Raw genomic sequence first — 27,923 nt, 5'->3', positions numbered from 1 at the left:
ATCAAAGTATTAGAAACTTTGCGCAATGAGCGAAACGCTAATTAGAAGAACGGTAAGCGAATAAGACCTCGTTTAATGAGTAGGCATCTAAGTTAGATACGTATGTAGAAAAAATTGGGATAAAATCAATCTCCATCGGATTCCTGGAACTCTACCAACCACTTTTAATTTAAAGATTATCTATGGTGCTTGCGCCTTTCTTTTGAACTCAAATTTTCTTAGATGTATTTTAGTTCAAGGAACAGCAAAAAAAATTTGGACAGTAAATATGGGATAAATCAATTCTACATGTGTTTGTATAAATTCATTACATCTAATGCATACATTAAACATATACATACATATATACGAGAATGTATGTATATATACACATATATACATGTGTTTATGTATATATAAATATATATATATAGAAATATATATATATATATATATATATATATATATATATATATATTTATTTATTTATATATAAATAAATGTGTGTGTAGATATATATATATATATATATCTACACACATATATGTGTGTGTGAGGATGTATATATATATCTGTATATAATATATATCTTTGCATACACAAACACACCACCGGACATCCACGCACCCGTCAATGCTCATATCTCCCTTTAAAACCTAATTACCGTAGGCAATAATTGATACGTATTCACTCATTTAAAAAAACAATTGTGGTGGGATGGCCGGAGATGATGAGCAGGAGCGGAGGGCAGGAGTAGGTGAGAAGGGGTAGGAAAGCTTTCGTGACAAGCGGCAGGAGTAGGGGTTGACGGGAAGTGGGGAGTTTCCCGTAGTGACCATAGTTAAAGCCTGGGTCCAAGAATGCTCCTAGGAGCCTAATGCATTAGGCTTCGATGGTTTGGAACTTTAATAGTGTGCCCGTGTGAAAGAGAGGCGATAAATCGACTTTAAAATAGCCATTGAGGTAAATAATTTCTAGATAAGCACGATTAGGAACTGGTGGAGTGGCTGATGCGAAAGGAGGTTTGCATGAGAGGTTTGTTTACGCCAATTTTTAGAGGTGTGGTGCATTGCTAAAACGTAGGGAGAGTCGATTATGGTAGTTGATAGTTGGTAGTCCGTAAATTATATTGCAAGATGTGTTAGAGGGAATAAAATGGGATAGAAAAGAATTGGTCAGTTCTGATTAGAGGCAAGAGTGAAGATGGTACAAGTTGTTTATTTGGGTTGGTTGCTGGGTTTTATGTGTGGATTAAGGATGTATTAGATAAAATTTTAATGGATTTCAATATGTCAGATAAGTCGGCAGTTCGCTTAAAAGTGACAAGGTGACTTCTTTTCAGCATATTTTCTTTTTTTTTATGGTTGTTGAGAATGTGATAAAAAAGCATTTGAGGATATGTTTTAGAAAGGCTGAATTCTTGGAGAGTAGGTTTTGAAGGTGGAGAGAGCATACTACATATAAGATAATGTCTTGGAAAGGTTTGATTGACGTGAACATTTAGGAGACTTTTTCAAATTGAAAAGAGCGTCTCGGTATCCACGGTTAAGGAGAGTGTTGTATAATTTGGTGAGAAATTTATCAAGGGGAGTTTGGATTGCTAGAGCTTTGGTGACCACGGACGGAGAGAGTGAGTACGGACGTGAGCGTTTAGTGTGCTATGGGTGACAGCTGGTACAGTGGAGTTATTGTTTGTTAGTGGGTTTGATGTGAACAGAGGTGTGATATTTTAGAATTTTGAGAAATATATTAACGCCAAGGGAAATGATCCTAGAGAAAGAGTTAATGAAGAGCAAGGAGGGAAAGGAGGAGGAAATTGAGAAGCGTTGAGGGAGGAAATACATTTATAAAGGAACCAACGCTAAGTGGTCAGAGAAGGATTATATCATCCACGTATGTAGTCCAGATGAGAAGTTGTAGGGGGTAAATAGAAACTAGAAGGGACATTTTTCTCAAGGTAGCCAAGGTGGAGGTTTACGTACGACGAATTGAATCTACTTTCTATCGCACAGCCTTTGACTTGCAGGTAATTTTCATCATGGAAAGAGAAGGAGTTGTTAGTTATGATAACGTGAAAGAGATTCAAGAGAAACTCAGCTTTGGAAATGTGAGAGGTGGGGCCTTTGAAAACGAAGTAGTGGAGAAATAATTGTCTTGAGCGGTAGTTGTGGTGGGGGTTGTGACTTCCAAAAATAACTCTCCATCTTAAATTCCGACAGAAATTTAAGACGCCAGAAAGGATTGCCACACGGTTTAACTCTTGGTTAGGGAGAAAATGTGAGAATCATATTCAGGAGGGAGATTTCATTAGGGTTCAAGCGTGTGGACCAAAGGTTTAAAACTATATGCCCGCAAAGTCTTGTGAATTGTCTCGCGGCTCGGTAAGATTGGGTGAATGATCATTGTTTTGGGGAATATTTCATAAAAAAACTAACAGGACGGTGAAATTAAGGAAGGAAGTTTGAAAAAAGACCTCAGGCCAAGTGGTGAGAGGTACAGCGGCGAAGGAGGTGGGATACGGGTGACTGAGCGTACAAATATCTTGGTGGAAGTAAGAGATGCATATGGAGTAAAGTTTTCTCAGAGATTTCATGAAGTGGACTTTAAGGGAAGGAAAGTTAAATGTGAGAATCTGCTGGACATTGGGCAGAAGGTAGGGGTACAGAGAGTTAGGATCTTCATGATGGAGTAAATATATGTACGGCATGTAACTATTACGTCAGCATATAAATTGCGGACGCAACGGCGTAGAAAGAATGAATGTTGGTTTGGTTCTTTTTGTCCTCTCCTTTTTCGTATGCCAAAGAACTTTTTTGGTGGGTTAAATTACGCTGAGCTTGAATGGGTGGAGTCACTGAAGGAGAGGGTTTTGTTTCTTCCCCTCTGTCTTTAGATGCAGGAAAGTCCTGGCTGCGGCTGAAGTCGAAGTTCTGAGTGATAGTGCTTTGCTCAAGTCGATATGTATGTCACCGGCGAGAACTGCTTCTATCTCGGCGTCTTGAAGTGGCACCCGCGACGCAGAAACGGAATGCCTTCCATCAAGTTGAGACGATGTTTTGTTTTGGGGTTCTTCTTGGGGCGTGGCGTCGCATTTATCACAAACTATGAAGGATAGGTTCTATATTACTAAATTGTTAGACTAAGGTGGAGGTTAATCTGGGCGTTCCGAGAAATACCCACAGCCAAATTCTTTCTAGGCACGCCAACGTCTTAAGATCGTGGTTGAATTGGAGAATGACTAGAGAAGCGTACTCCATCACATATCTCAGGAAGGTCTTTTACCTGAGCCGGCAGCCTCAACTTGAGACACCTCTCATCCTGACAGATCGAAGCAGGTTACTTCTACGGATACATCTCGACATCAATTATACAAACACGTGGATATAAATATTCCATCTTTATATGTAAAACGAATACGAAAGTGCCATTCGTTATGATGGACGCAATGACTACGCAAATGTATGCAAACAAATAATATACTTCATCTGAAGAACTAGGGTAATTTTCAATGTCAGGTTAAAGTATCTCCACTGTCTGATCGCCGAATTTTCTGCTCTACGTTTCTTCCATGCCCCTTACTCACCAAAGTAAATCAATCCGACACAGAAGTGATATACTGTATGATCCAGCGAATTTAATTTTCGATTTCAGATTCTGCCAGTAGGTATTGGCGAAAGCAATGTATAACGTTTTCCCAAAAAATAAAAAAGGCATCAGATTATGAAGATAAAGGTTATGATGAAGGGCACATTACACATACACCTGCTCGCTTGCCTTTTTCTAACAACAGATAAAAGAAATGATAAATATCTTGCGTAAGATGATCCTCTTCAAGGTTATTTAGTCATTTCTGAGGGTCAGTTTCCGTTTGTGTCAATTCAATTTGCTACAGCTTTCATTTTTCCTTGCCAGATGGTGTTCTTAATAAAAGTAATAGGAACATCGTGGAGATTAAGCTTGAAATGCTTTCCAAAAAACTACTCGAGAACTGCCCCATTCTTTACATTGTGAATGTCAGCTGTGTTCATATTGAAAGAAAAAATCAACCTTTAACCTTATATAAAATATATTATCATTTCCGGAAAGTAATAATGTTTAAATGCAATATCCTGGTCCCAGTCATGGCCTGAAAATTGATTTCGAAATCCAAAAATACAGTTTTTCTCTGTTAAAATGGGCCCCAATTCCTTAATGTAATGTGAAAAATTCCAAAATTACATGAGCGGAGGTCGGTTTCATTACGATATATGGCCCAGTGTACTTGCAATAACTTACAGAATTATAAATCGATTATAGTGAGAGATTTTTGGTCTGCAAATCATTGAAATAGAAATAATGGGAAATGCGCGTTTTTTTATCTTCTCTTCATATATCGCATAGTACTTCTTCATGGTATAGTTTCTCTTAAGGAGCTTTTATTTCACTGGAGAAATCATCAGTTCCTTCCAAAATGCTATCTACTGGAATATTCAGTCAGTTTTGATGCACTCACGGCTTTACAAGAACGTTTTACTTCAGCTGAATCTATAAGACATTGGCTCTTGAAGTATTCATAGAATTTGAAAGTATTCTTATTGTAGGAATATGGGGCATGAGTTGAGGCAGACGTTTCATAAACCTACTCTGCTTGGCTCAAATCGTCCTAGGACTGTCCTAGAATTCAATTGCTTCTTAAGAAAAATATATATTATGATTGATTAATGTTGATCACAGGACTATTGAAAGTTATTAGCAACATCTGGTGACGCAAATATTTCCAATATAACACACGGGGCAATATCATGGAATGCTTACATCATCGAAAGAGAAACATACATTGATATACGAATCATAATTTAATCGGAAAATCAAGGTAGCTAGGTTGTTAAGGTCATTTTGTATCGGTCAATTAGGTCAAAAAACAATTATCAAAGATTCCGCGCTACAATCCGCACCCATCCCTCGCTTTGACGTTGCAAGGTCCTGAATCGCCACTTTAAAATATGGATACTTCTCCTATTCATGGTCAACTGAAACTTTAATTTATCTAAAACCATTCTCTGTTTAAGAAACAAACTTATACAGGTGCGTGTGTGAATGTATTATTTATGGCAGACCATTCCTCAGGTGCTCAGATGAATGACACCATAGAAAAATATTTGACAACCCGGGTAGTGTTATTTGTTTATTTAGAATTAATAGGGCATTTAAAGTTAAATTTCATTATATTTCTCACGTAATTAGTATTACCATTCATTTAGCCACACATTACCATACTTGAGTAGCAGACAAGTTAACCACAAACGTAAGGTCTGAAAAACGCAGAAAGACAAAATACTAGTGTAAAGAATATAATCGAAAATACGTATTCCAAGTAATCATGTATTATAAGTATTCATGTATTTTAAGTTTTCATGTATTCTAAGTGGGTGTACCATGTATTCTGAGTGAGTTTGAGATTAAATACATGTAGGGAACAGGCATTCCATTGTTTATAGAATGCAGAAAATAATAACTCATTAAAACCCGAGACTGCAAAATCAACTATAGGATGTTGACCTGTCGACATTAAATCCATGTACGAGGGTCATCCGGAAAGTAGTACCCGTTCGTGCCGCATGAAGTGCTGACGACGCGAGTAGCCGCTGGACGAGGTCAGATAGCTTCAGTGGCTTGTCTGCCTTCTCTGAGCCAAGTTGCGTGACGCTAGCATTGCCTGTGTTGTTTCTGTGATTGTTTACAATGTTTAAAAAAATTGAGAACGCCGCCAGTTGTGAAGTGAGGGCAGTGATTAAATTCCTCAATGCAAGAAACGTTCGCCCATGTGATATTCATCGCCAATTAAAGGAGGTGTATGGAGACAATGTAATGGACGAGTCGTCTGTTCGGCGGTGGTGTCGCAACTTCAACATGGGGAGGGGGAACACACACGACGATGAGCGTTCGGAGAGACCGTCTGTCATTACAGACCAACTGGTGAGCTCAGTTGACGAATTCGTGAGGAACGATCGGCGCGTCACAATTGATGACATCTGTGAGCATTTTCCCAATGTTTCTCGAACAATTGTTCATGAAATTGTTAAACACCATCTGCATTATGCAAAAATTTGTGCAAGATGGGTCCCTCGCGTATCTCAATGAGCTGGCGGCGAAGGACTATGCAGCAGGAATACAGAAACTTGTCACACGTTATGACAAATGCCTTAATTTGCTTGGAGATTATGTTGAGAAGTAGTTTAAAGTATCCTCTTTCAAATAAAATTTTTTATGTTTGTTAATATTTACTTTTGTGTCTTTATTTCACGAACGGGTACTACTTTCCGGATGACCCTCGTACATGGTCAAGTCCCATGTAACGCTCAATTTCTGTTTCTTTTTACCCTCAGCAGAGGGCTTGATTCAAATTAAGGAAATTTTAGAAATATTAGTGTCTAATAAAATCTCTGTGGAACGTGACTAAAAATAAAGTTTTCTTAAAAGTCGAAAAGGCGAAGTCACTTTAAGTCACGTCAACTTCATTTTGAGATTTTCGACTATAAAATGGAACCTGGCAGCAGATTTTATTTTCATTAAAAATCTAGATCACGACCAAATTCAATTGAATCATCTTCCGAATATATGAAAATATTCTACTGTGTTGGTCAGCTCTCGTATGTTGACTTTTAACTAAATTCATGCTGCTATTTATTACAATTTCCGCAAAACTCTAATTTGCTTTCTGTAGGTTATCTAACCAGTTAGTATAACTTTTATCGCTTCCAGCCAGCTGTGAATTTACAAATTGCGGTCCGCTGTCCGTGCAGCCGACCGCAGCGTAATCCTACACAGTGCGGACTCCGAGAACCACTTAAAAGTTCAGTGGCATGAGATTCATCACCATGAACCCGGCCGGTGCACACAGCCGTAGTCGGAGACGTACCGTTGAGGACAACTCTTATGCACATCTGAGAAGTGCGGCATTGAAATATCAAATAGACCCTTGAGCACAGCCGAGGGTGGGAGAGGCAGAGGGGAATGGGATAAAGGGATCTGGATGGGAAAGGGGGGGCAGGGAGAGAGAGAGAGAATGGGCGAGAGGAGGAGGAGAGAAAGAGAGTTTGGGGTGTTGGGGTCTGAAAACCTTCAAGAGAGTCGCGGTAGGATGGCGTTAAAGTGCCGTGCCGAGGATCGGGAGCGAGTTTGGGTGTACCCCTCTCCGACGAAAGGAAACTTTTCCCATTTTTGCTTCTCCTCCACCCCTCCCGTCCCCAGTTCCCTCCCCTTACACCCTCTCAAAAATCCTCTCTCCACCATCGGCGCAGGCGCCAGGTTACGGAGAGGTCTTCCTCTCCCTCCGTTCTTCTTCCCGGGTACCCCTCACTCCACTGAGGGAGGGAGATGAGGGTGGGGTGTGGGGGCAAGCGCAGGTCGCGGAAGTGTCGGTGGGAGAGATGGGGGAAGGGACCAAGTGGGGGAATAGGTAGGACCAAAGGGAAGGGGAGTAAGGGTGCGACGCTCACCTCGTGCCTGGCAGGGAGGAAGAGAGGAGAAGGCGTTTAGTTCTCTCCGCGGGAGTGTCGAGGGAGGAAGTTTGGGAGCGGTGGCCCAGTCTCTCGCTCATTCCCGACGACCGCCGAACCGAAAAGTTTTGCCCGGCCGGATCTCCCGCTCCAACCGCGGAAGGACGCCCATCACTCCCGTTCCTCATTCACCTCCTCCATTGGGGGGGGACCGTGTTCAGTGCCCGTGCGCCGCCATTAGGGGGGAAATGGAGCCGAGGGACGAAGCCGGTCGGGAAGAGTGGATTTAGCGTGAGTATGAGACGTTCGGGAGGAAGGGTGGTGGAGGGATGGACGATTTCTCAATGACCTGATTTCCCAAAGGTACCTTATGGCGTGAATGTGTCCCGCTCGAAGCACGCGCTCTGGGGGACATCCGGAATAGAATTGGGCAAAATAATCTTTATGTGTCGGATCAGAACAGAAGTTTTCGGTTGAACTAATTTTCATGCCCGTTGGTGCGCAATGGTTTCCCCAACTTCCTTTTTTCTGCTGTTAACAGAAAATGATTCTAAAGTAAGGGAAGCATGAACGAAGTATTTATCATAAATTTGGCAAATAAAACTCAAATTCTCTTGATTACAAGAAATTAAAAATGTATATTCATGAAGTTCATACGCTTTGATATCCGAACAGTTATTTCAATTTTATCTTCTTCAGCTTTGGATACCATTGAACACCTGATTAATAATATTCATTTTACCTCGCAGACAGATCTATTTAGGCAGAATTAGAAGGGATTCCGGGCCAGATTAGTCCTATGAGCCGTAGATTGGCCACCAACGGCTCATTATGTGTTGTCTCGGCATTTCCCAGGGGTTCCCCAGGGTGTGCATGCCTAACTTCGTCGTCTAAATAGACTCCTACGTTTCCGGATCGCCTTCAAAGTGACAACATTACCCGCTCAGTCCTGTGGGTAACGTGCTTTTGGGTAATCTGAAATTAGCGTGTGTGGGCTACACCTCAGGCATGGTGTTTATCACGTAGCGTAGGAAATTTCCCTGCATACGGTTTACGGTATTTTACAGCTTCAACCGAGTTAGTTCCGTTAAAACTCAACAATTCATGTTTGTGTGGCATGAAACGGCATGGCAAATTGAAAGAAAAGGAATAAAAATTCGCAAACACCTCAATAGAGGACAACATTGCACGTGAAAATGGAAGATATATTTTTTCAAAACTTTAACGTGCAACGAAGATGTTTGTTTTCGATTTTTCGTGTTAAAATACGAATCTTCAAAAGCAGAAAAATCAACGACAATGCTTTCATTGAACAAAACTATCAGTTTTTATGATTATTTAGCCGTTGAAAATGAGGCAACCGTTGCTATTAGGCAATAAAATCAAGAATGAAGAATTTAATCACTATGACAGCCATAAAATTCTGTGAAGTTCATGCATTTTTCAATGTTTCACTTCTCCTGGAATATTTGAAGTTAATTTAGTTTCCAACTTAAGTTACCGTTAAGTATCGCATCCCTTTTATGAGGACATGCTTTGAATCCTGAATGATTTAGTGGTCGTTCAAATATTATACCAAATCAGTTGATTTGATATAATATTTGAATGATATGAGGATTGAAGAATATGAGGTTTCGATAGTTTAGACTCATTATAGTTATAAAAGAATGAATAGAGACTATAGATAGTAGCCTTAGAATAATTAGGTAATTGATGTGTTAATATTATTCACCAGAATTTATAGGAAGTTTTCCAATTAACATGTTCTGCCAAACTAGACAAACCGGACAAAGACGATTGCGAGACAGTGTTTGGTAAAACATTTGCGCTGACTAAAATTTTGAGTGGAATGGAAGAAGTAAAGTTTCGATGAGCTGCGATCTGGAGCGTGAATTCAAAGATCAAAGCTGTCCCTCTTTTGAAGTGAAAGATGAGCATAAGCAACAAGCAACGTGTTCATGAGGTCGGGTGTGCTTCAGTGACTTTCTCTATTCTTCTCAAAAAGAAAGAGGTTTCCATCAAGACCACATCTACTTAAAACTCAAAGTTTCGTTAGCATTATCGTCGAAATCCAATAATCCGTTAATTCATTTTCATCAAGAATATTCACATCATATTGTCAGAGAAAATTTAAGAAATTACATTAAGTACTTCTCGCAAATCGTAGAAATGTATTGAGATATTACGTTTTGATACATGATATGATATGATAAATCAGTCACAGTACTCATATCCGTAAAAGCCATAAAAATGTACTTATTCATCACAGTAAAATGAAAAGAATTTATTTATTTTCCCGTCCTGAACACTCCACTGTCAGCTCGAACTCACCTCTCAAATATATATCTCGAGATCAATAAAAAAAAGGAAAATTATTTTTTTAGTGAAGTCGTAAAAAAATTTCGTTTGTTTGGATAGAAATCCATATCGACAATGTAAATATTGAATCTGGAAAAGATATTAAGATATTTCTAAATCGAGTCATACAAGAGTTTTTCTAACTTTCACCTATTAGTTGTAAAGCCTTTACTTGATGTAAGAATAGATATTTTTCAACTCCATACAAAGCAGATAATTGGCAAATGTCTCTTCTTAATACGAATTGATTTCAAATAAAATATTCATAGCTAATAATTGTTTTTGTGGACAATAGAACTTGTAAATGGGCTTTCTATCCTAAAAGGCAGTACAAATTATTAATTTTCACGCGTATCATTAATAAAATGAAATCCTCTATTTATCGACTCCATTTTAGGATCATATAAATAAGCTTCACGATTACAGTCAATATTTCCAATTAATTTAAACACTTGGCAATTTCTGGGACTTTTTAATAAAACAAATTGCAGGGTGGGAAAACAAAATTGTGAATTTAGTTTCAAGCATGCTAAAAATAATTAGAATAACTTGTAAATTATATTTATTAAGTTTAATGTAAAATTTAAGCCCAATTATCTACTTGTAAATTAGAAAATCAGAAACATGGGTTAGATGTAGTTTCTAATTTACTGATTGATTAAATGCGATTTTCAGTACAATTGATGGTTTTCGGAGTAACATTTTAGCAGCATTTCCAATACGATTTTTAGTTCAAACTCCGGTATATTTCGACCAGTAATGCGAGGAAATTTACTACTCTTTAAAAATGACGAGGTCATTTATGTGCACATAAAAAAATGCAGAAAAAATAATGTGGCATTTCGGGAATTGCGGTAGTATTTATTATTTAGACTGTTGATTCTACTAAGACCATATTCTTTCGTTCCGCCCCTTTTAATCTGACTACGTGAAGAATGTGTATGCGCCTACTGAATGAAAACGTATGGAGCCAAGATTTTACCTTTCACAGAACTCAGGCGACGCATGGGAGAGGGTTGAATGTGTCATGTAATTTCTCTCAGATCCAAAAAATTGAAGAGTATCTAACAGGTATAAAACTAAAGGACGAAGCATCTTGCAAAACTGGTCATTGTAAACTAATTGCAATAGTTTTCTGGATATTCCTTAACATCACTGGGATTTATTCTGTCTTTATTCTTAAAAGTTTATTCTCTAGGATTTTAATAAACGGTGTTTTTTTCGATTTCAACTTAAAACAATTTGTTTTAGTTTTTCATAAAGTTATACTGTACATATACTCAGGTAATCAATTCGGTCGAGGAATTATGATGACAAAAGTATTGAATATATTTAATTTATTTTGAGAAAACGAGGGATAACGTATTTAACAGTGGGCTATAACAAAAGATAACGGTGAATATGACTACTATGGAGAGACCAGTCCCAATACTTAGTTTCCCTCAAACGGAAGGAGGAAATGTGATGAAAATTTCAAAGCCATGTGTGGAACACCATTTACTAAGGTATCCGTAAATTGTATGTTATTGTATATTGTTTTAAAAGGCAAAAAGGTGGACTCGGTAAAAAGAGTGAATATCTAACGCTTCTCTTTTGAGAGCTTAAGTGAGAACTGGTATCAATTTTGTTTATTCATTAGCTTGGTTCAGTAAAAAAGCCAAAATGCTTGTGCAGAATATTTTCAATAAAGAGTGTTTCAAAATAGGCAATATTTCGAGAGAGATATCTCCTAAAACCAAAAACTTAATTAAATAAATAATTTTTTGAAAAATGCAAGGTTTGGCGTTTTGGGTTTGGTTTCTAATAAGTTAGTTACATGACTTCATATGGAATAAATAAAAGATATTATTAATTTTCTGTCACAGGATTAGAGTGTAATATTAGTTGAACAAACATTAATAACCTTGGAATATTTAGGATATCATGTGAATCAAGTCTGTTACTGGGGGAGTAAAATTTACAGGTAATTTGTTTAAAATTTAATTGCATTCATATTTAATTAATTTTCCTCGAAAATACTGAATTGAAATTTAATTCTGGGTGAAGGTCGTTTAAACATGAATACTTCTCGGAATGAGTTTAGATATGTCGGTATTTAGACCACATATTGGGCAGAATTAGTTTCGGAAAGTCCATATTGATTATTTAATCAAATTAAAAATACTTATGCAATATGAACTATTTATTAAAACGACCAGAATATGGCTCCCAGTATGATGCGGAAGTTAACTAAATCTACAGAAAAGAAAAAATCATGAATAAGGAAAATATATTGCGTATAATATTTTTCCAAAGGTCGAAATGCTCTTATATTTTGATACTGCACTTCGATTCTAATTTTATTACACCCGTTGCTATGAATATATTTTCAGAGAATTTTTCAAAATATTAAATGTTTGGATGAAATATTGCGGCTTCAGTGAAAGTAAGGAAATGCTACGACGAGAGGGAGTGCTAATTTTTAGATAAGAATACCAATTGTGGTATCATTCTTATTTAAAGGATACAATTTTATGGCATGCGATGGGGGAGGGCGCAATTTTGTGGAACTCCTTCATGAAGCTTAGGAAGGGAAAACTTACTGCCTTTCCACACAAGTGTAAGTGTACTGTGACCACCAATACTGCGTATCATCATCAAGAAGAATTCCAGTTGATGTTACACTACTTTTCTTTCCTATGCATGGTTTTAGGGAATGGACAGACCTGCCATTTTATTTATTGCCCCTGAGAAAGTCTAACTTTTCCGAGAAATGTAAATAATGCTTCTTAGTTACGTTCACATTGATGGACGCAGATGGACTATGCCGAAAACTCAAGATGGTCATAGAATACATCTAAATGTGAATTAGTCGACAGCGGAAATTTAACGGTCAAAAATAACTGTTCGATGAAGAACTAACACTTTTAATGCTCAAATAAAATCCCTAGATTTTCAATAATGTTCCTTACTGTCCATAGTGGTCATGTCATTACTTTCCTCCATAAATCCTTCCAATTAATGTTTTCCTGGAGCACATGTTATGGGACCTTTTTTCCTGAAACCGTTCCTGGAGGAAACTGGATATGGTAGCAAAAGCTTTATATGAAGACCTCGTTTCCGATGGTGGTCGTAAATGTTTTGTGCCTCTGCACAACTCAGAAAAAATCAAAAACTCATCATTTTTACCGTCCCCAATAATGAAGTCGGGTGCCTTATCCGCCATGTGTTTGCATCATTCCCAGGGGTTATTAAGATGTAGTTGAATCGTTCAAGGCTGGGCATTAAAATGTGGATTGGCATACGTAATAAAAAAACTCGATGTTCCACGGATGAATGGGTAATATAGTGACTGTATTACCAAAATTTAAAGCTTGTTGGCAAACTTTGTTGGTTAAAATTCACATTTTGAAATATGGATAAGTTTGATTTAATTAATGTACCAACTTAGGAAGTGAAAACTAAATGTTGTTTCAGCTAATAAATTTTATTTCACTTATATCAATGAATTGTTACCAATTGTTTAGAAATTTACTTTTGTTTATCGTGTGAAAAGTGGAGAATTCCTCATTTTATCTCAATTATTTACGTTGGAAAAGAAAGCCTTATTTTTAAGCATGATGTACACCTCCGACTCAGCATACCGAAAAAATCAAATCTACTTGTCACGAGACATAATGTGGTAGAATTAAATAATTTACAAACATTATTATATATTTAGAAATAAATAATTTACCCCCAACTACTTGATTTTTCATGATCTGTATTTGAGTTTGGAATTTCTTTTTTATATAGAGGATATAAATTACAAGTTAAGTTAATTAGTGGGATATATTTTTGTAACAACATAGCAACCGAAAGAATATATGTTGGATCCGTAAATGTGAAATTAGAGTGATACATTTAATTATCCAAAACTTCTACTTTTATGATACAGCTAATTATTAAATGAATACGTAGTGGAGCTATGCTCAATATATTGGTACACATTACTTTGTTAATTTGAAAATTAGCCTTGATAAGGAAAATAGTCGAACAGATACGCAATTTTGCACTTAAGGGTGGTTCTGAAGATCGAAAATGCGTTTCCGACAAGGTATACCTTTCATTGTTAGCGTTAAGTCGGAACTAATTTGGAAAAGGTACCTAAGCGAGAGCAAATTCGGTGGTGTATTGCAATAAGCAAAATTTGTGGTGATAAAAAGTTTTTATTAGAATTCATAAAATATACATGTATGATACAAACAATCTGCACCCACTTAAGAAATATCTGATTGAAAATTTTACATTGTACCGTTTTTTACGAGAGGAAGTAGTTCGATTCGTCCAAAACCGCCATTAAAAAACATGGAAGAGCACATAATTACCACATAAACTACGAGAATAGAAAAGCATAAACTCGTAGAATAGAAACCCATGAAGACTCATACTAAAAACCTACACGCTAGTTAAAGTGACTGCAAAGGTATTAGTTTCACGAGTTTAGTTGAGATACCCAGTAAGTAATCAAATCTTCACACTATACCTGCATTTTGGTATTTAATATCAGGACAGTGAAATCGAGATTTCAAACAATTCCATTTCTTTTTAAATTCAACAAAAATATTATTAAATCGAAGGGCTATCCATTGAAAAATGATTATCAATATTACCGTGCAAATATCTCGCCCTTATTATTTGCCGTCTCTTGTATTTTGACTTTATCGATGGCGTCCTAATATTTCCTACAACTCGCTTTATCGTCCCGTCACGGGATGTACTATATATGGATAGTCCATAGACACTCGGTATTTCTGTATTATCTGCACTTGATTACATCTCTCTGAAGAAAATGGTAGTGGAGGGATAAAATGGGTGACAAGGTAGGAATGAAGTAAAAATCCGCTAACTAAGACTTGATTGGCATATTATTTATGGGACGATCACGTTTAGATAGATAGACAGATAGCGGTATTTATTTGGGCGAAATTGAGACGAAATGGTCCCTTCTTCCATTTTCCAACGTTTAAAGAGAACGCAAAGAAGAGAGTAAATAGGGATTGCAGGTGCTGATAAACTAATACAATATCAGTTCATAGAAGGCGTGTGTGATATAAAAAGGTTCCTAGTGATAGAATAAAACAAACCCCTAGAAACCACAAGTAATTAAGCTTTCTAGAATAAGGCTATATGTAGTTTTGGATTTGGATATAAAAGTGAAACAATTCTGGAAAGTACTCAGGGAAACTTGGAAATCTATCAGCGAGAGAAGGGAGAGAGAGTTAAATTAGCAGAGTAATGTTTTGAAAAAGGACGTAAATTTTGGCGAGAACTCTTAGTGTAATTGAAACGTTAAGGATTGGTTGATCCTCTTATCTGGAAAATGACTTTCGAATGGCTAAGGGTCAAGAAGGAATATGAGGGTATATTAGAGATCTTGGGGCTGTGGATATGAAGAAGAACTGAGGAAATAATCTAATCGGAGAGGGAGTAAAAGAAGAGGCAGTAGGTGCGGAGGGTAAAAGGAGATAATAGTTCGGGGAATTATAAAAAAGTAGAAGTGGGAAAGGAGGCGGAGGATAGATTGAGAGCATGTGGACAGTTATTTCAACTGGAAAAATTTTGGGTAGCCGAGTATGGGGATTTGGATTGCATGGGAGTAGTAAAGTTTATGTAGAGCTGCAGATGAGCAAAGGTGCAGGATGATTAAATTTATTTTAGGAGAAATTAAACGTCAGAAGTCTTAGTTCAATAGTTTCAGCCTCAACTTTGTGGAAGTTCATTTTAATAAATGAAAAAGAAACACTTTGTTCCAATCCACCAATTTATAATAAATGAAAAAGAAACACTTTGTTCCAATCCACCAATTTATTACAGGTACGACTAGTTTCGACGCTACGGCGTCATCCTCAGGTACCTATGGCATCCTCAGGTACCTGAGGATGACGCCGTAGCGTCGAAACTAGTCGTACCTGTAATAAATTGGTGGATTGGAACAAAGTGTTTCTTTTTCATTTATTATAAATTGGTGGATTGGAACAAAGTGTTTCTTTTTCATTTATTAGTCAGAAGTCTTGATGGATTGACTGTTAAAAACCAACAGGCTGATAATCTCTACTAAGTATGTCATTTAATTTGTGTCAATCAATTAAATGACATGTAATTTGTCTGAAATCAGGTGGTCTGCAATTTTACACTTGTTAGAGAAATAAGAAAGCGTGTACCTAATGAAGTGTTAGCATGAAATCTAATATCAAAAAGAAAAAAAACTTAAAAAAATGTGACATGGCATTCGGCGAAAATCTAAAAAAAACTCGCTTCAAAATCTCTATGAATAATTGCCTTCAAGAGATAATTCGCATCCCCGGTAGAGATGAAGGAATATACGTGGGGTCGAAAAAAATGCCTTTTTGAGCAATGGCTTTTTTGAAAAAGAACAAAATACATCTACATATTATAAAATTATAAATGTACAAGAACTAAATATATCCAGAAATATATATATATATATATATATATATATATATATATATATATATATATATATATATATATATATATATATATATATATAGTATATAATATTAATCCAAAATTTCAGCTATTATTAATATGGGGGTTACAATGGGGCATACTAAGATTTACTTGATCATTTATTAGTAAAGTTTTAAACTGAACATTTTACAAGATCTTTTTCGCAATAAGGAATTTTTTTATCATTATTAGGAATCGATAAATATTTGATTTTCACAAAAAATATATCTAGTTCAATTTCACCTCAAAATACAACTCGAAAATCATTCATTGTAAAAAAAACACACATCCCCATTGATAAACAGCATTTTTAGACGTACTCAGTGAAAGTGATGCATGTTCAAAGGCGTAACATATACTATATAACACTTTTCCACAAGATTTATTTAATTAAATTAGACCGGTTTTACCTTGCTTGCCAAAAGATTCCTTGTTAAGGCGAAAGCGGTTGGATATACTTTAATAAATGATGAGGAAAAGTTCCATAAATCTTGCTTACTTGAATCTCGATTGATGACCGTTGAAGAGAATGATTGTTATATATGAAATGCTATGAGGACGCTTCATCGGACAAATACAAATATTTATAAATACATATTCTGCCAGCAGACTGAGGGTTAAAAGCACGATTAGATATAAGAGATCGACCGCCGGGACCTAAACTCCCCAGGGACCATTAAAAGATGCCTCTAGTAGCCTCGTGAAGAATATTACTATTCGCAAATATTTATTGCGCCCCTGGAGGAAATTAATCTCCGAGTAATCCTGTTTCGGACTCACAAAGCCCACGGGGGAGACCTCATGTGAAGGAAGAAGTCGGGCCAAAGGCTATTTATAAAGTTTAATTGTTCCGTTATCCCTTTCCCTGTTGTTAAAGTGTTAAATTGTGGCCACTAAATTCTTGGTTGACCATTAACCTCATGCGCTTCTGCAGATGGGAGAGTTGCAAGATTGCACGGAACACGAAGGACCTGCCACGGATGAAATTCAATTTTCAGAGCAATTTAATCTCCTCGATAATTTGTCGCTACATTGTGCATGCCTGGAGATAATTTACTCGAAATATTGCCATTTTTACAGGTTTGCCATTCAAAAAAAACCTTTTCCACATATCTCACGTTTGATTCCACCGCAAGGTACTCACCATACCTTTTTGTAACACTTCGAAACACAATGATAAAAAAAAGAATTATTTTTTAATGAAATACTGAAGAGGACATAAAAATTGATCTCTGGACATAGTTCCGTAATTTTTAACGCAACATTTGCTTCCATAATATAAATTAAAGGTACATTGATAAGGGGAAAAATTACAGCTCCTAACAAAAACCTAGCTTTATTATCGGAAAATTTTAAGAAAATCGTTACCGATTCTACCAGAAAACGAAGGTTGGTAGGTGAAATTCAGTAGAAATATCCCGACATGTTTGGACGTCGCGGGTCAATTCACGCTCTGTTATCCTGAAGTATAGGCATCAAAACACGAAGTTCCGCGCACACATAAACTGCGGGTAGTCTATGCATTTAGGATAAGAGAGGGCTATTAACAGATCGCGCAAGTACTGAACAGACCAAAAGAGCAGAGTTATCGAGGTATCGCTAAGCTCTAGCATGTGTGACTATACAGTCAAGTTACTCAAACTATATCATGAGCCTAGTCTTTGACGGGTTAACAGAAGTGTTATACTTTCACCGTCCATTTCGTAGCAACATTGCGGATTGATTTACACCGCATATCCTCCCTTTGTACATCCAAGATTTAAAGAGAATTAATGAGGGATATTGAAAATAAAGTTTACTCCTATTAATTTTAAACAAAGGGATTATTATTAAGTAATCTACCGGTTAAGGTAGATTTTTGGATGGACACAACTACCAAATTAATATTTTGTGACTCCTAAGAAAACACAATCCAGCAACCTAGTCTACATCAGGTCGCTCTTCATCTCAGTGTACTTCCTTCCTCCCTTTATCCTGTCCAACATCCCTATCTTGCTCCTGCCCTTTCCTCGTTTGCCTAATATTCTTCCCTCTATTACAATCTTCAACATCCCACTACCGATCAATACCCCATTCATCCATTTTTCCTGCCTCCATAGGATTTCTCCCAACAAACCCCCATACCAGGTACGATATATATACATAAACAAAGGGGTATAAAAATGAATTACTTTCCGTTAATATTCGTATGATTAAATTTTTCCATCAATACTTATCATTAATTTTGTAAATTTGCCGTGTATTTAGCGATTTACGGAAGTTTTTGAAAAATCTTTCATTGCTTGCTTTGTATCTTTATTCTCATATAACATAAATTATTACTTTCTTGGGTGTTAAAAAAAATATATATACATATATCTTAGAAATAGGAAATAGGACGCTCTTCGGCTACGCAAAAATATATGAAAACACTGATACATATTTTTAAAACACAGAAACACAGAAAAAACTCACATATGTACGTAATTTCGACAGCAAGACTATCATCATCAAAATGCCGTTCTCGGGGGAATAGTGAAGAGGATATGAGTGGGGGAACAATGAGGAGTGGAGAGATAAGGGAAAAATAGTTATTAAATCATTCACCTACGCAGAAAGCAGGCAGAAGATACAGGAGAGGCGGTATATAGTATTATGTTTTTTGAGGTGAAAGTGGCGCCGGGTTGGGAAATTGCAGTAAGGGAGGTGGCGAGTCTCAGAAGATGGTAGCATTTGCAGCTTGTGCGGTAGCATTGTGCGGAAATGGGCGGAGAAGAGACAGGGGGGCCCCGCAGATGGTTTTTTTCGGCGAGTTTAAACGAAACGACGGGACAATGTGGGAATAAAAGTAATGTGAAATAAATGTTATTAATAATTGGGAAGAGTTAACGAATTATATTTTGAGCTTTTTGGGTTCCGGGGAAGAAAGTGGTGATAATGTTAGGGTATTTTGGGCGGTTCGGTTGGGGGAGAGGAGTGTATTGGCACCTCACGTAATGCCGTCATATAACCAAATACTTGACGAGGTAGAAGGGCTCGTGCGTTCCGATGACGATGTTCATATTCAGTGTTTTTATCTGTGAATTTTCTCATTTTTATTTCATGTGCTTTTGTACATTAACATATCTTTATATATCAAATATCTTAATACATCAAAGTTATCGGCGACCTCACACCATAAAATAACTCACAGAAGTTTCAATTGACCGTCAGTATCCAAAAAGTGGGGTAGTCATATTTAAAGTTAAGGCATAATGACGATATAAATATCAGCATAAACTAAAAAGATAATATCATTCAAGTTAACAGTTATTATTAATTTAACTAAATGTGTTTATGGTAATTGTCAAGCTAATTTAAGTAAATAGATACTTATTATTAATCGTCATAAAATAGACGAATCATAATCACTAGAGAATGGTTTCAGGCTAAATAGATACAAATCGCTATTATTATTAGTAAAAATATAATATAAGTATTGCCTATCAATTCGCACGATGAATTTTCCTGGACCCATTTAAGAGTCGATTGAATCGCATCTTGACATTGTCGACGCTCCATTTTAGTCTTCAATCCATGCTGTGGTATCTCCCTAGAGACCTTTATTCAGAGTGATTTACTTCTTCCGTCCATTTTTTTCGGATATTTAACTCCATTCATTATTTCGAAAATTTATTCCCACTATTTATGGAGCTTGACTCCGGGTCTTTTATCTGTCGGCATCCGGCGGTGCGAATTATCCAATCTCCTGACCCGTTCCTCCGTACGCTGTGTGTTTATCGTCGGAAGTTAATGAGCGGGAAATATGTATAGATTGTTTTTGGAGGGATCGTTCGTCAGGGCGCTGACAGAGGGGGTTTTATGTGAAGCTCATCACTTTCCAGCTAATAAGCCTCAGTTTGGGGATTAGTGTGACATTCGAGATAAAAATCAGATCCATGAGACACTTGCAACTAAAAATGTGTCATAATGTCCACGTGTTAAAAATAAGCTTGTCTGAAAGCCAAAAATATTTCATCATTCATGAAAATAAAATATTCAGAGGATGTGCTGCTGCATTGATCGAACCACCAAGTGCCCTTCAGGAAGATGCGTAATCATTGCTATAAATTTTTTTGATTGGGTTTTAATAAAAAGGGAGAGACGTTAATATATCATCTGAAATTTACTTGAAGTTTCTATAAAATGATTAATATTAGTGTGATAGACCAAACATCACTATCTGCTATAAAAATACATTCACATAATTCACACATAGAAGGAACACACCGATAAAATTCACATTCATTAATAAAATCCCCATAACATTTCTTTCAGTGAAATTTTCCTTTGAAGCAAGTGGTTTATTACTGCAGTGCAGGTGTTATTTTTAGAAAAGTTAGACATAAAAAAAATGTATATTCATTTAATAAGATAATTAATAAATGGATCAGTACTTTATTTTTTAATACTAAATGATTAAAAAGTATTAATTACTGCAATTTACTGGTAAATTATTTATTTGAAGTGCTGGTATAATTAAGTATAAGTAATGCAATTAGAACATTGGTCGGCTATCTCCAGTTCCATGCTGATTGCGTTTATTTTGGTCAAATAAAAGATAAACTTTACTCAATATATTTTATTTGGAATGTGTTAACGTTTCTGTAGACTCCAAGTTATTGATATATGTTGCAAAAACCTTTAGCTTCCGAATAGGAAAAATATCGCTGCATAACTCAATGAAAACTGGCCCCTAATTTTATTGTAATTACGGCGAATTTGATGTTTTGAGCAAAGTTTTTGACAAATAACTCATATATAAACATACATGTACTTTCTTTCTCAAAAGTTTCTTTTTATTTCCATTGTAAACAATGATTTAGCATACAACTAATATTATCATTTCCTTGGTGGATTTATTTTCTGAGTCATGCTGAGGAATACTTTTTTCTATGAATACGCTGAGAAATAATTGTTATCTCTAGGTTTGAGTTATAAAATACTTTCTTTTATTTAGATAGAAACCTAACGTTTAAGCTCTTTACAAACAATTTTAGATTAATCAGACGAATCCTTTCTCTTCGCCCAGCTGTTGACACTTGCTCGCTCCATGCCTCACGGCATGTTTAGTCACGGAAATACTTTATCCTTCGAGATGGCGGCTCGTATAGCTATACTTGATCGTCATCAGGCCAAGCTGTGAAACACTCCCTGGCCAATGGGGAGTTAATGGTGATCATCCCATTGGAAGTAAAGAGTCGGATTTTGTGTAACAATTCTCGCTCGAAGAAAATGATCTTTATAACTTTCTTTTAATTAAGTGATTAAGTGATTTTTAATTATATACTAAAATATGACGCTTAAAATATGATATATTATTAAATACTGTGTGAAAAACAATATCTCGGGAATAAATTCATGGCAAAAACTTTGAATATCATGGAAAAATATCCAAATTCCAAATGCATTCTTTCAAGTGTCTTTGAGAACTAAAAACTCTTTTATTTAATGCGAAATAAAAAGTCATATAGTCAATCGGATTCCAGAAAAGGAAAGAAATTCAGCATAATTTGGAAAAATATTTTAAGAGCATCCGCAACAAATTTTGAAGAATATTACTAATCAAGGAAGAGAACTTTCAAATGTATTCTATTAATGTAATTTTGTATGCCTTGTAATTAATTCATTTATAAATTAGATAAACGCTTTGAATATCACTAATAAAATTATTTTCTTGCCAATAAATTCCCATTCCAGTAATTTGCCAATTATCACAAATGACTACTCCAAGAGTCAGCTCCAACTGGCCCATGCATGAGATCCTTGTACAAAATTAAATTTGGCGGTAGGAGCCCTTGGCAATTACAGCCGACAGGAAGTTATAATTAGGCTCATTGAAGCCTTAGCAAAGTCTTACTACGAAGCAGAATGTCACCCTATTTAAGTAATAATTATTGGAATCGAGGCCTTTAATGGAAGCCGTACTACTGACATGCGGTAACTAAGAACTGACCAATTGAAGGCATTTATTCTACCACCGAGAATTATTTGTATGTGTAAACCAATTTTTCACTACACTTTCATTTTTCTTCTTGTCAGAAATATTTTAAGACTGCATGTATATTCCATTCTAGGTGGCTTTGAGTGCCACTGCGCCAATGTAAAAAAATGAGAACTCTCTGACTGGGCGGAATGACTCACGGGTGTTGCATCTGTCTCGGTTGTAAGCGAAGGAGAAATTATTTTGCAATTTGCATTATAAGAGTTTTCCCTCAAAACTTATTGAAGCTCTCTTTAATAGCATTCACTCTCAGAGGGAAATTAAGGAAACCTCGACGGAATTACATCACTAGCTCAGCTTTCCGAGTGCTGGGGGCATTTGGGACGGGTGGCAAACGGACATTTCCCCCTACTTTAAAACTTAAATATTCAGAAAAACAATAATAAGAGATATAACATTTAGTAATTAACAAGAAACACTAAATGTGAAAGTGAACAATATTTATGGACTAACCAAATTAGTAGGGAAAAACTGTGATAATACATATTTTACGATAACAGAGGTTATCATATTTTCCCCAAAAAAATATGGCAGATTGATGCATTTTCTTCCGAAGACATACCTAATAACGCGTACGACTGAAATATATTGAACAAAACTGGCTATGAAATCTTTCGGTACCCTAATAAAATACGGTCAAATATGAATTGTTCTACCTTTGTGAAAAAAAATGTTTGCTAAAACAAATTTCAGCATATTAAATTCATATTAACGGCTTTCAAAATATTTATTACTTAGAAAAGGATATGGTCCTTAACAAAATTTTATCATTTGATAATTTTTTAATCCAGGGACACTTTTAGACCATTTATAATATGTTCATGTATATAAACGCCTAAAAAACGAATTCCACGCAAAGAAAGGGTTGGAGGATTCAAATGCTGCGTCTTTTGGGAAAATTAATCGTTTTTTAAAAATTAAAATCGTAAAATATTCTAGACTTGAAAATCTCGATTTTGCTAATTGATCCAATGGACTTCATCATTCTTTCATAAGTCGCTCACTTTAAACCTTTGGATGATAAGTGGCCCTCAGTTATTGCCTATCTTGATATTGCCATTATTTTCCCTGAACTTATCTTTCTGTCATCCCTCATTATTTTGACAAAAAGTGTTACTCTTGATATGTTTCGAAGGATCTTATCTGTTTCCCTTACCTTTAATAACTCCCTTTGCTAATAAATTTTGTTCCAAGGCATACATAATCCATTTGTTTCGTCCGTTTTTTTTTACATTGCTCTGATCCTGTATATGCCCTTGTTTTTCACTTTATCTTCCCTAGTACTACCTTTGATCTTCATCATTTCCCTCCAGCACAAAGTTTCAAAAGGCTTTTATATTTCGCTGGTCCACTTTATCAATGATCCGCGATCCTGAACCGCTATGTGAAGACCCTCTCTAAAACAATGTTTCAAGTTCTGCGTTCTCCCTTGTAACTATTTCCATTTTAAACAAAGAAAACTTGCACCTTCAATACGAATGCCTTTTTAGCTCACTATATACCAAGCTTGATATCCGTGGAGCATATACCATCCTATCTTATGCTTCTTCATAAGCGGACTGAATGTTCCACTTGCTCTAATTCCTCATATTGTAAATGAAAACGTCTGCTTTCATGTTCTTTCTTCCGCATACTAAGATTTTTTTCTTCATATTAGTTTTCGTGCCAAACGTATCCTTTACGTACTTAAACCGCTACGTTCAAAGATGTTTCTCGAGTGGCCGCTTTATATGCAACACGGTCTGCGCCGCGGAGCATATTACTTCCTTCCTCGTCATATGTAGTTTCTGTAGTCCTCTTTCTCCTACTTGTGTTGTTACATCTTTCATGCATATGACAAAATACTGGTGAGATTTTGCATCCTCATCCTAATCCATTTCATGACTTTGCTTTTATTTGAACATCTTTCACCAGGCAGCAGGCTTCCTCAAAGCATAACCCACAAAGTGGCTTCTTGATGCTTATCATTCTTGCAATTAGTATGCCCGGAAAATGAATGGCATATACCTTGCCTCCGTTTCTCATAACTGGTATTACGATAGGTTAAGATTTGATATTTCTAACATACCTTTGGCTAAAATTCACAAATATATTAAAAGAGCCCTACCGCTGCTTGAAACTTAATGTCAGATTCCCTACCTGTACCCTCAGGGGTGGAGACTATTGTATGTTGCATGACTTAATAACCTCGTGTGTTTACTTGTCACAGTCCTTCCTGCTTTAACCGCATTAGAATGCCATTTAATAATGTGCTGCTCTAAAAAGTATTGCTTGCTCTGCTTTGTCTGTTTTTAAGTTTCCCCTTCCATACCTCTACTCTCTCTGTGGGGGGACCCTATCGCTACCTGCAGCGTTGGGTCACATTCCCTACCTGTGTCCTGGGGGTAGGAGACCGTTGTATTTTGCATATCCATGTGGTATTGGAATTTCGCATTCTTACTTTTCAAAGTCTAGCTGGCACGTTATTGGATAAATTTTTACTACATTCTAAGGTGTATGTGTTTGTTAATTGATAGTATATGTATATGCATGCGGGTAAGTTGAAAGGAATTTTGCATTAATTAATATGCCACTCTGGGTGTAGGTTTGCATAGATATGTTGACTTTGCATGTAGTTTTATTCTCTTTTACGGGTGGTGATCTAACACCCCCCACCTTACGCCCTTGCGTTGGCTTGTGGGTATATGTAGATGTAGAAATCGTTTGATATCAGAATTCAAGTTTGACGATACGTTACTTTTCAAAGTTCTACTCTTTTCAGCGATCAATACGCTGATGCTGATTTTGATGGCATCGATAAAATTTACACCTTCGATGCTGTAAATAATATAATCAACATAAGTTACTGTCTGTTTAATTTAGAGTGTCTTAATAATTTAATTGCTCATTCAATGATTCTCGGGAGTCTTGTTTCTTCAGGTCCTTAAATGTTTAGTCTAATTCACTCCTCGCTATACCTGCGCCCCTGTATTTTTCTTACAATCTCCCTCACCTGATATTACCCTTTAATTTTTCAGGTGATATCGATATTCACATATTATTTCGAACTCTTTGCTGTATATTGATCTTATTTTGGAATATTTACATCGGAACGTTAAAAAATTTATTTCCATGATATTTTCTGTCTTTGGAATACGTCTTCTTTGGATTGTTTACGCTAGGTATATTAATTTTTAGTTTTTGTTGATTTATTTATACCCACTTTCAATCCACTCTCCTCGGCCTCCTTTGACTTCATGAGATCGTATTAATGATTAATGGTCAAAATTCATCCAAGAGACCTGGAATGCTCTCAAGTTACCATCAAAATACGATTGAGTGAATATGTCATTCAGTTCTATGTTGGGGGTCCAACTGAAGTTCTTCAAATATCAATATTTTATTATAGTTATAGAGGTTTTAAAAAAATTATAAATTTAAAATTTAAAGTGGATACTGTAAATTTTAATTCTCAAAAGAAATACTGGAAGAATTATTCCATTGGAATTATAAAATGTACACGTAATGGACGAAAGTATTTTTATGGTGAAATACCGTATCGTAATATAAGAACTATACATGATATATGAGTAGAATATGAATAACTAATGAATTAATCGAATAAAAAATTCATATGACTTACAAGATTACTTTATACAATGCGGAAATCTAATCTGCTACCACCACTATGATTGAAATTTAAGTATAAATATATATCCATATGATATAATTTATAAGTAATAAATAGTTATGTATTTTACAAATAAATATATAACTACCATATTTGGTTGAATATTTGACAACTGGTTCTCTCTTAACCCCTGAAATGAATGCCATAACAAGAGGAATGGTAATGAATGAAGATTCGTACAGAAACGAGCCACCAAACTTTGGTACGAGAGTCACCGATATTAGCCCCTCTGCCAAACTTGTCGTGTTGTATCTCGTGATATACACGTATTTCTTAAAAAACATTCGGTACACCTTCACTGGGTATGGGAGACCTGGGATCCAACATTTAAACATCTTAATGAAGTCTGATAAGGCTCAACTGTTGAAATTCAGTTCGTGTCAAATATTTTCTGCTAAGGCGTGTTGAAGTTTGAAGAATGAAAACACCGTTACATTGTGACAAGGAAGAAATTAATGATATGTTCCAACTAAAAATCCAGTATCACTTATTCCGATGAGAGCCTTGGACAGGATTTTCATTATTTAAAATTCCTTTAAACACTGCATCTGAGATACAATCTAAATCCTAAAACACAACTAATTATTTTTTAGTTGTAATTAGAGCTCAATACTTATGTAAGGTCAGGAAAAATAACACTCAAAAAGATTAGGTATTTCAAAGGAAAATATCTTCTAACCTAATTTGATCGAGGCTGCATTTTTGGTTTGGTCAGCATTTTATGACTATCAGCAAATTATATTTTATCCTGTTTTTATCATGAAAAAGAAAGAGTAGATTCCTCAATTTGACCTCATTAAGACCCAAAGTAAGAATTTCCCCCTGATGAAATAAAAAAAATTAAATATAAGTATAAAATAGATGCTTGGATAAAAAGGTTAAAACCCGATGAAATAAAAAAAACTGAGTCGGAAAGAGTAAGCTTAAGATCTTTGTTCAGTGATCAAAGAATTAAATACAGATAGTTAAAATTTAAATTCCGAAATGTTCCAGTTTGAAATAAAAGTTGAAACGCATTATAAATGAGGGAATTTCAAAAAAAGTTCCATTTAAAAATTAAAGATTTTAGATAAACGGGTTGAATTCCTGCTTAAAGACCCGCAAGGAGTGCAGCAAAAAATACTTTTAAACGTCAGTTTAATTGCGATAATGCGGTTATTTTTAGATTACCTATGCACTCCTCATTTATTAAGAGAGTATTCATGATTTTGGATTGCATATTAATTACTTAATTCGACCAGCTTAAGAATTAGCAAAAGGTAACAACACCTAAACTGTAAGTGCAAATGTTTAGGAGAATGGAAGAAAAACAGGATGATACAAATTACTTCCACTACACACCTTCACAATTAAGAATTCCAAATTCAATTTACCAACCGTGGATAAGTTTCTCACTCACTCGGCAGAATTTATATAACTAAATGTTTAATAATACCAATTAATGTGACTAAATTTTCGATTAAATATAAAACACAAAATAGTCACCTTACCTTTGGACTTGTAAATCTCTATCACTATAAGCTCCATAATAAATGGCTGGATTTTTCATTTTCCGTGTTAATTACATGCATGTATATTATGAGTGGCTGCCAAAATATCTGTGTATTACACAACAACAAAAATATAACATTTTTAGGCGTGAAGTTTTAAAATCATTTTCCTGAATAATAAATAAGTTTTGAATAATTTGGGTAATATGGTAGGAAAACTATAATAAACATACAAACTTTAAGTGTAAACCACGTTCATGCAGTATGGGTGATTTTTTTGGAAAATATTCTTTCTGGCGCCTTTTTTAAAATTTTTTTTAGGCCCCTAGTCTCATTTTTGTTCCAATTAGAGCAAATATGGCCTGAAGGCGATGCAGCTGGGTCACCGCCTATAACTCTATGCTTCGAAGTCAAGTTTGGCAGCAATTAACGTC

The 27,923-nt window shown here is 35.8% G+C and overlaps 1 protein-coding gene across 2 annotated transcripts in view; it reads left to right on the top strand.

The window, feature by feature from the left end:
- Positions 1–7,489: 7,489 nt before the first annotated feature.
- LOC139696779 (uncharacterized) overlaps positions 7,490–27,923 on the top strand; it is a 285,713-nt gene continuing 265,279 nt past the window's right edge. For both annotated transcript variants that reach the window (XM_071595617.1, XM_071595618.1), the window contains exon 1: positions 7,490–7,748. The gene's annotated coding sequence lies outside the window, so the exon portion shown is untranslated. The remainder of the gene's footprint in view (positions 7,749–27,923) is intronic.

The sequence above is a fragment of the Hetaerina americana genome, unplaced genomic scaffold, assembly GCF_022747635.1.
Source record: "Hetaerina americana unplaced genomic scaffold, ioHetAmer1.1.p SCAF_7, whole genome shotgun sequence".
NCBI classification, from domain to species: Eukaryota; Metazoa; Arthropoda; class Insecta; order Odonata; family Calopterygidae; genus Hetaerina; species Hetaerina americana.
The sequence above is the reverse complement of the archived record's forward strand: the minus strand, read 5'-3'. Positions and strand labels throughout refer to the sequence as shown.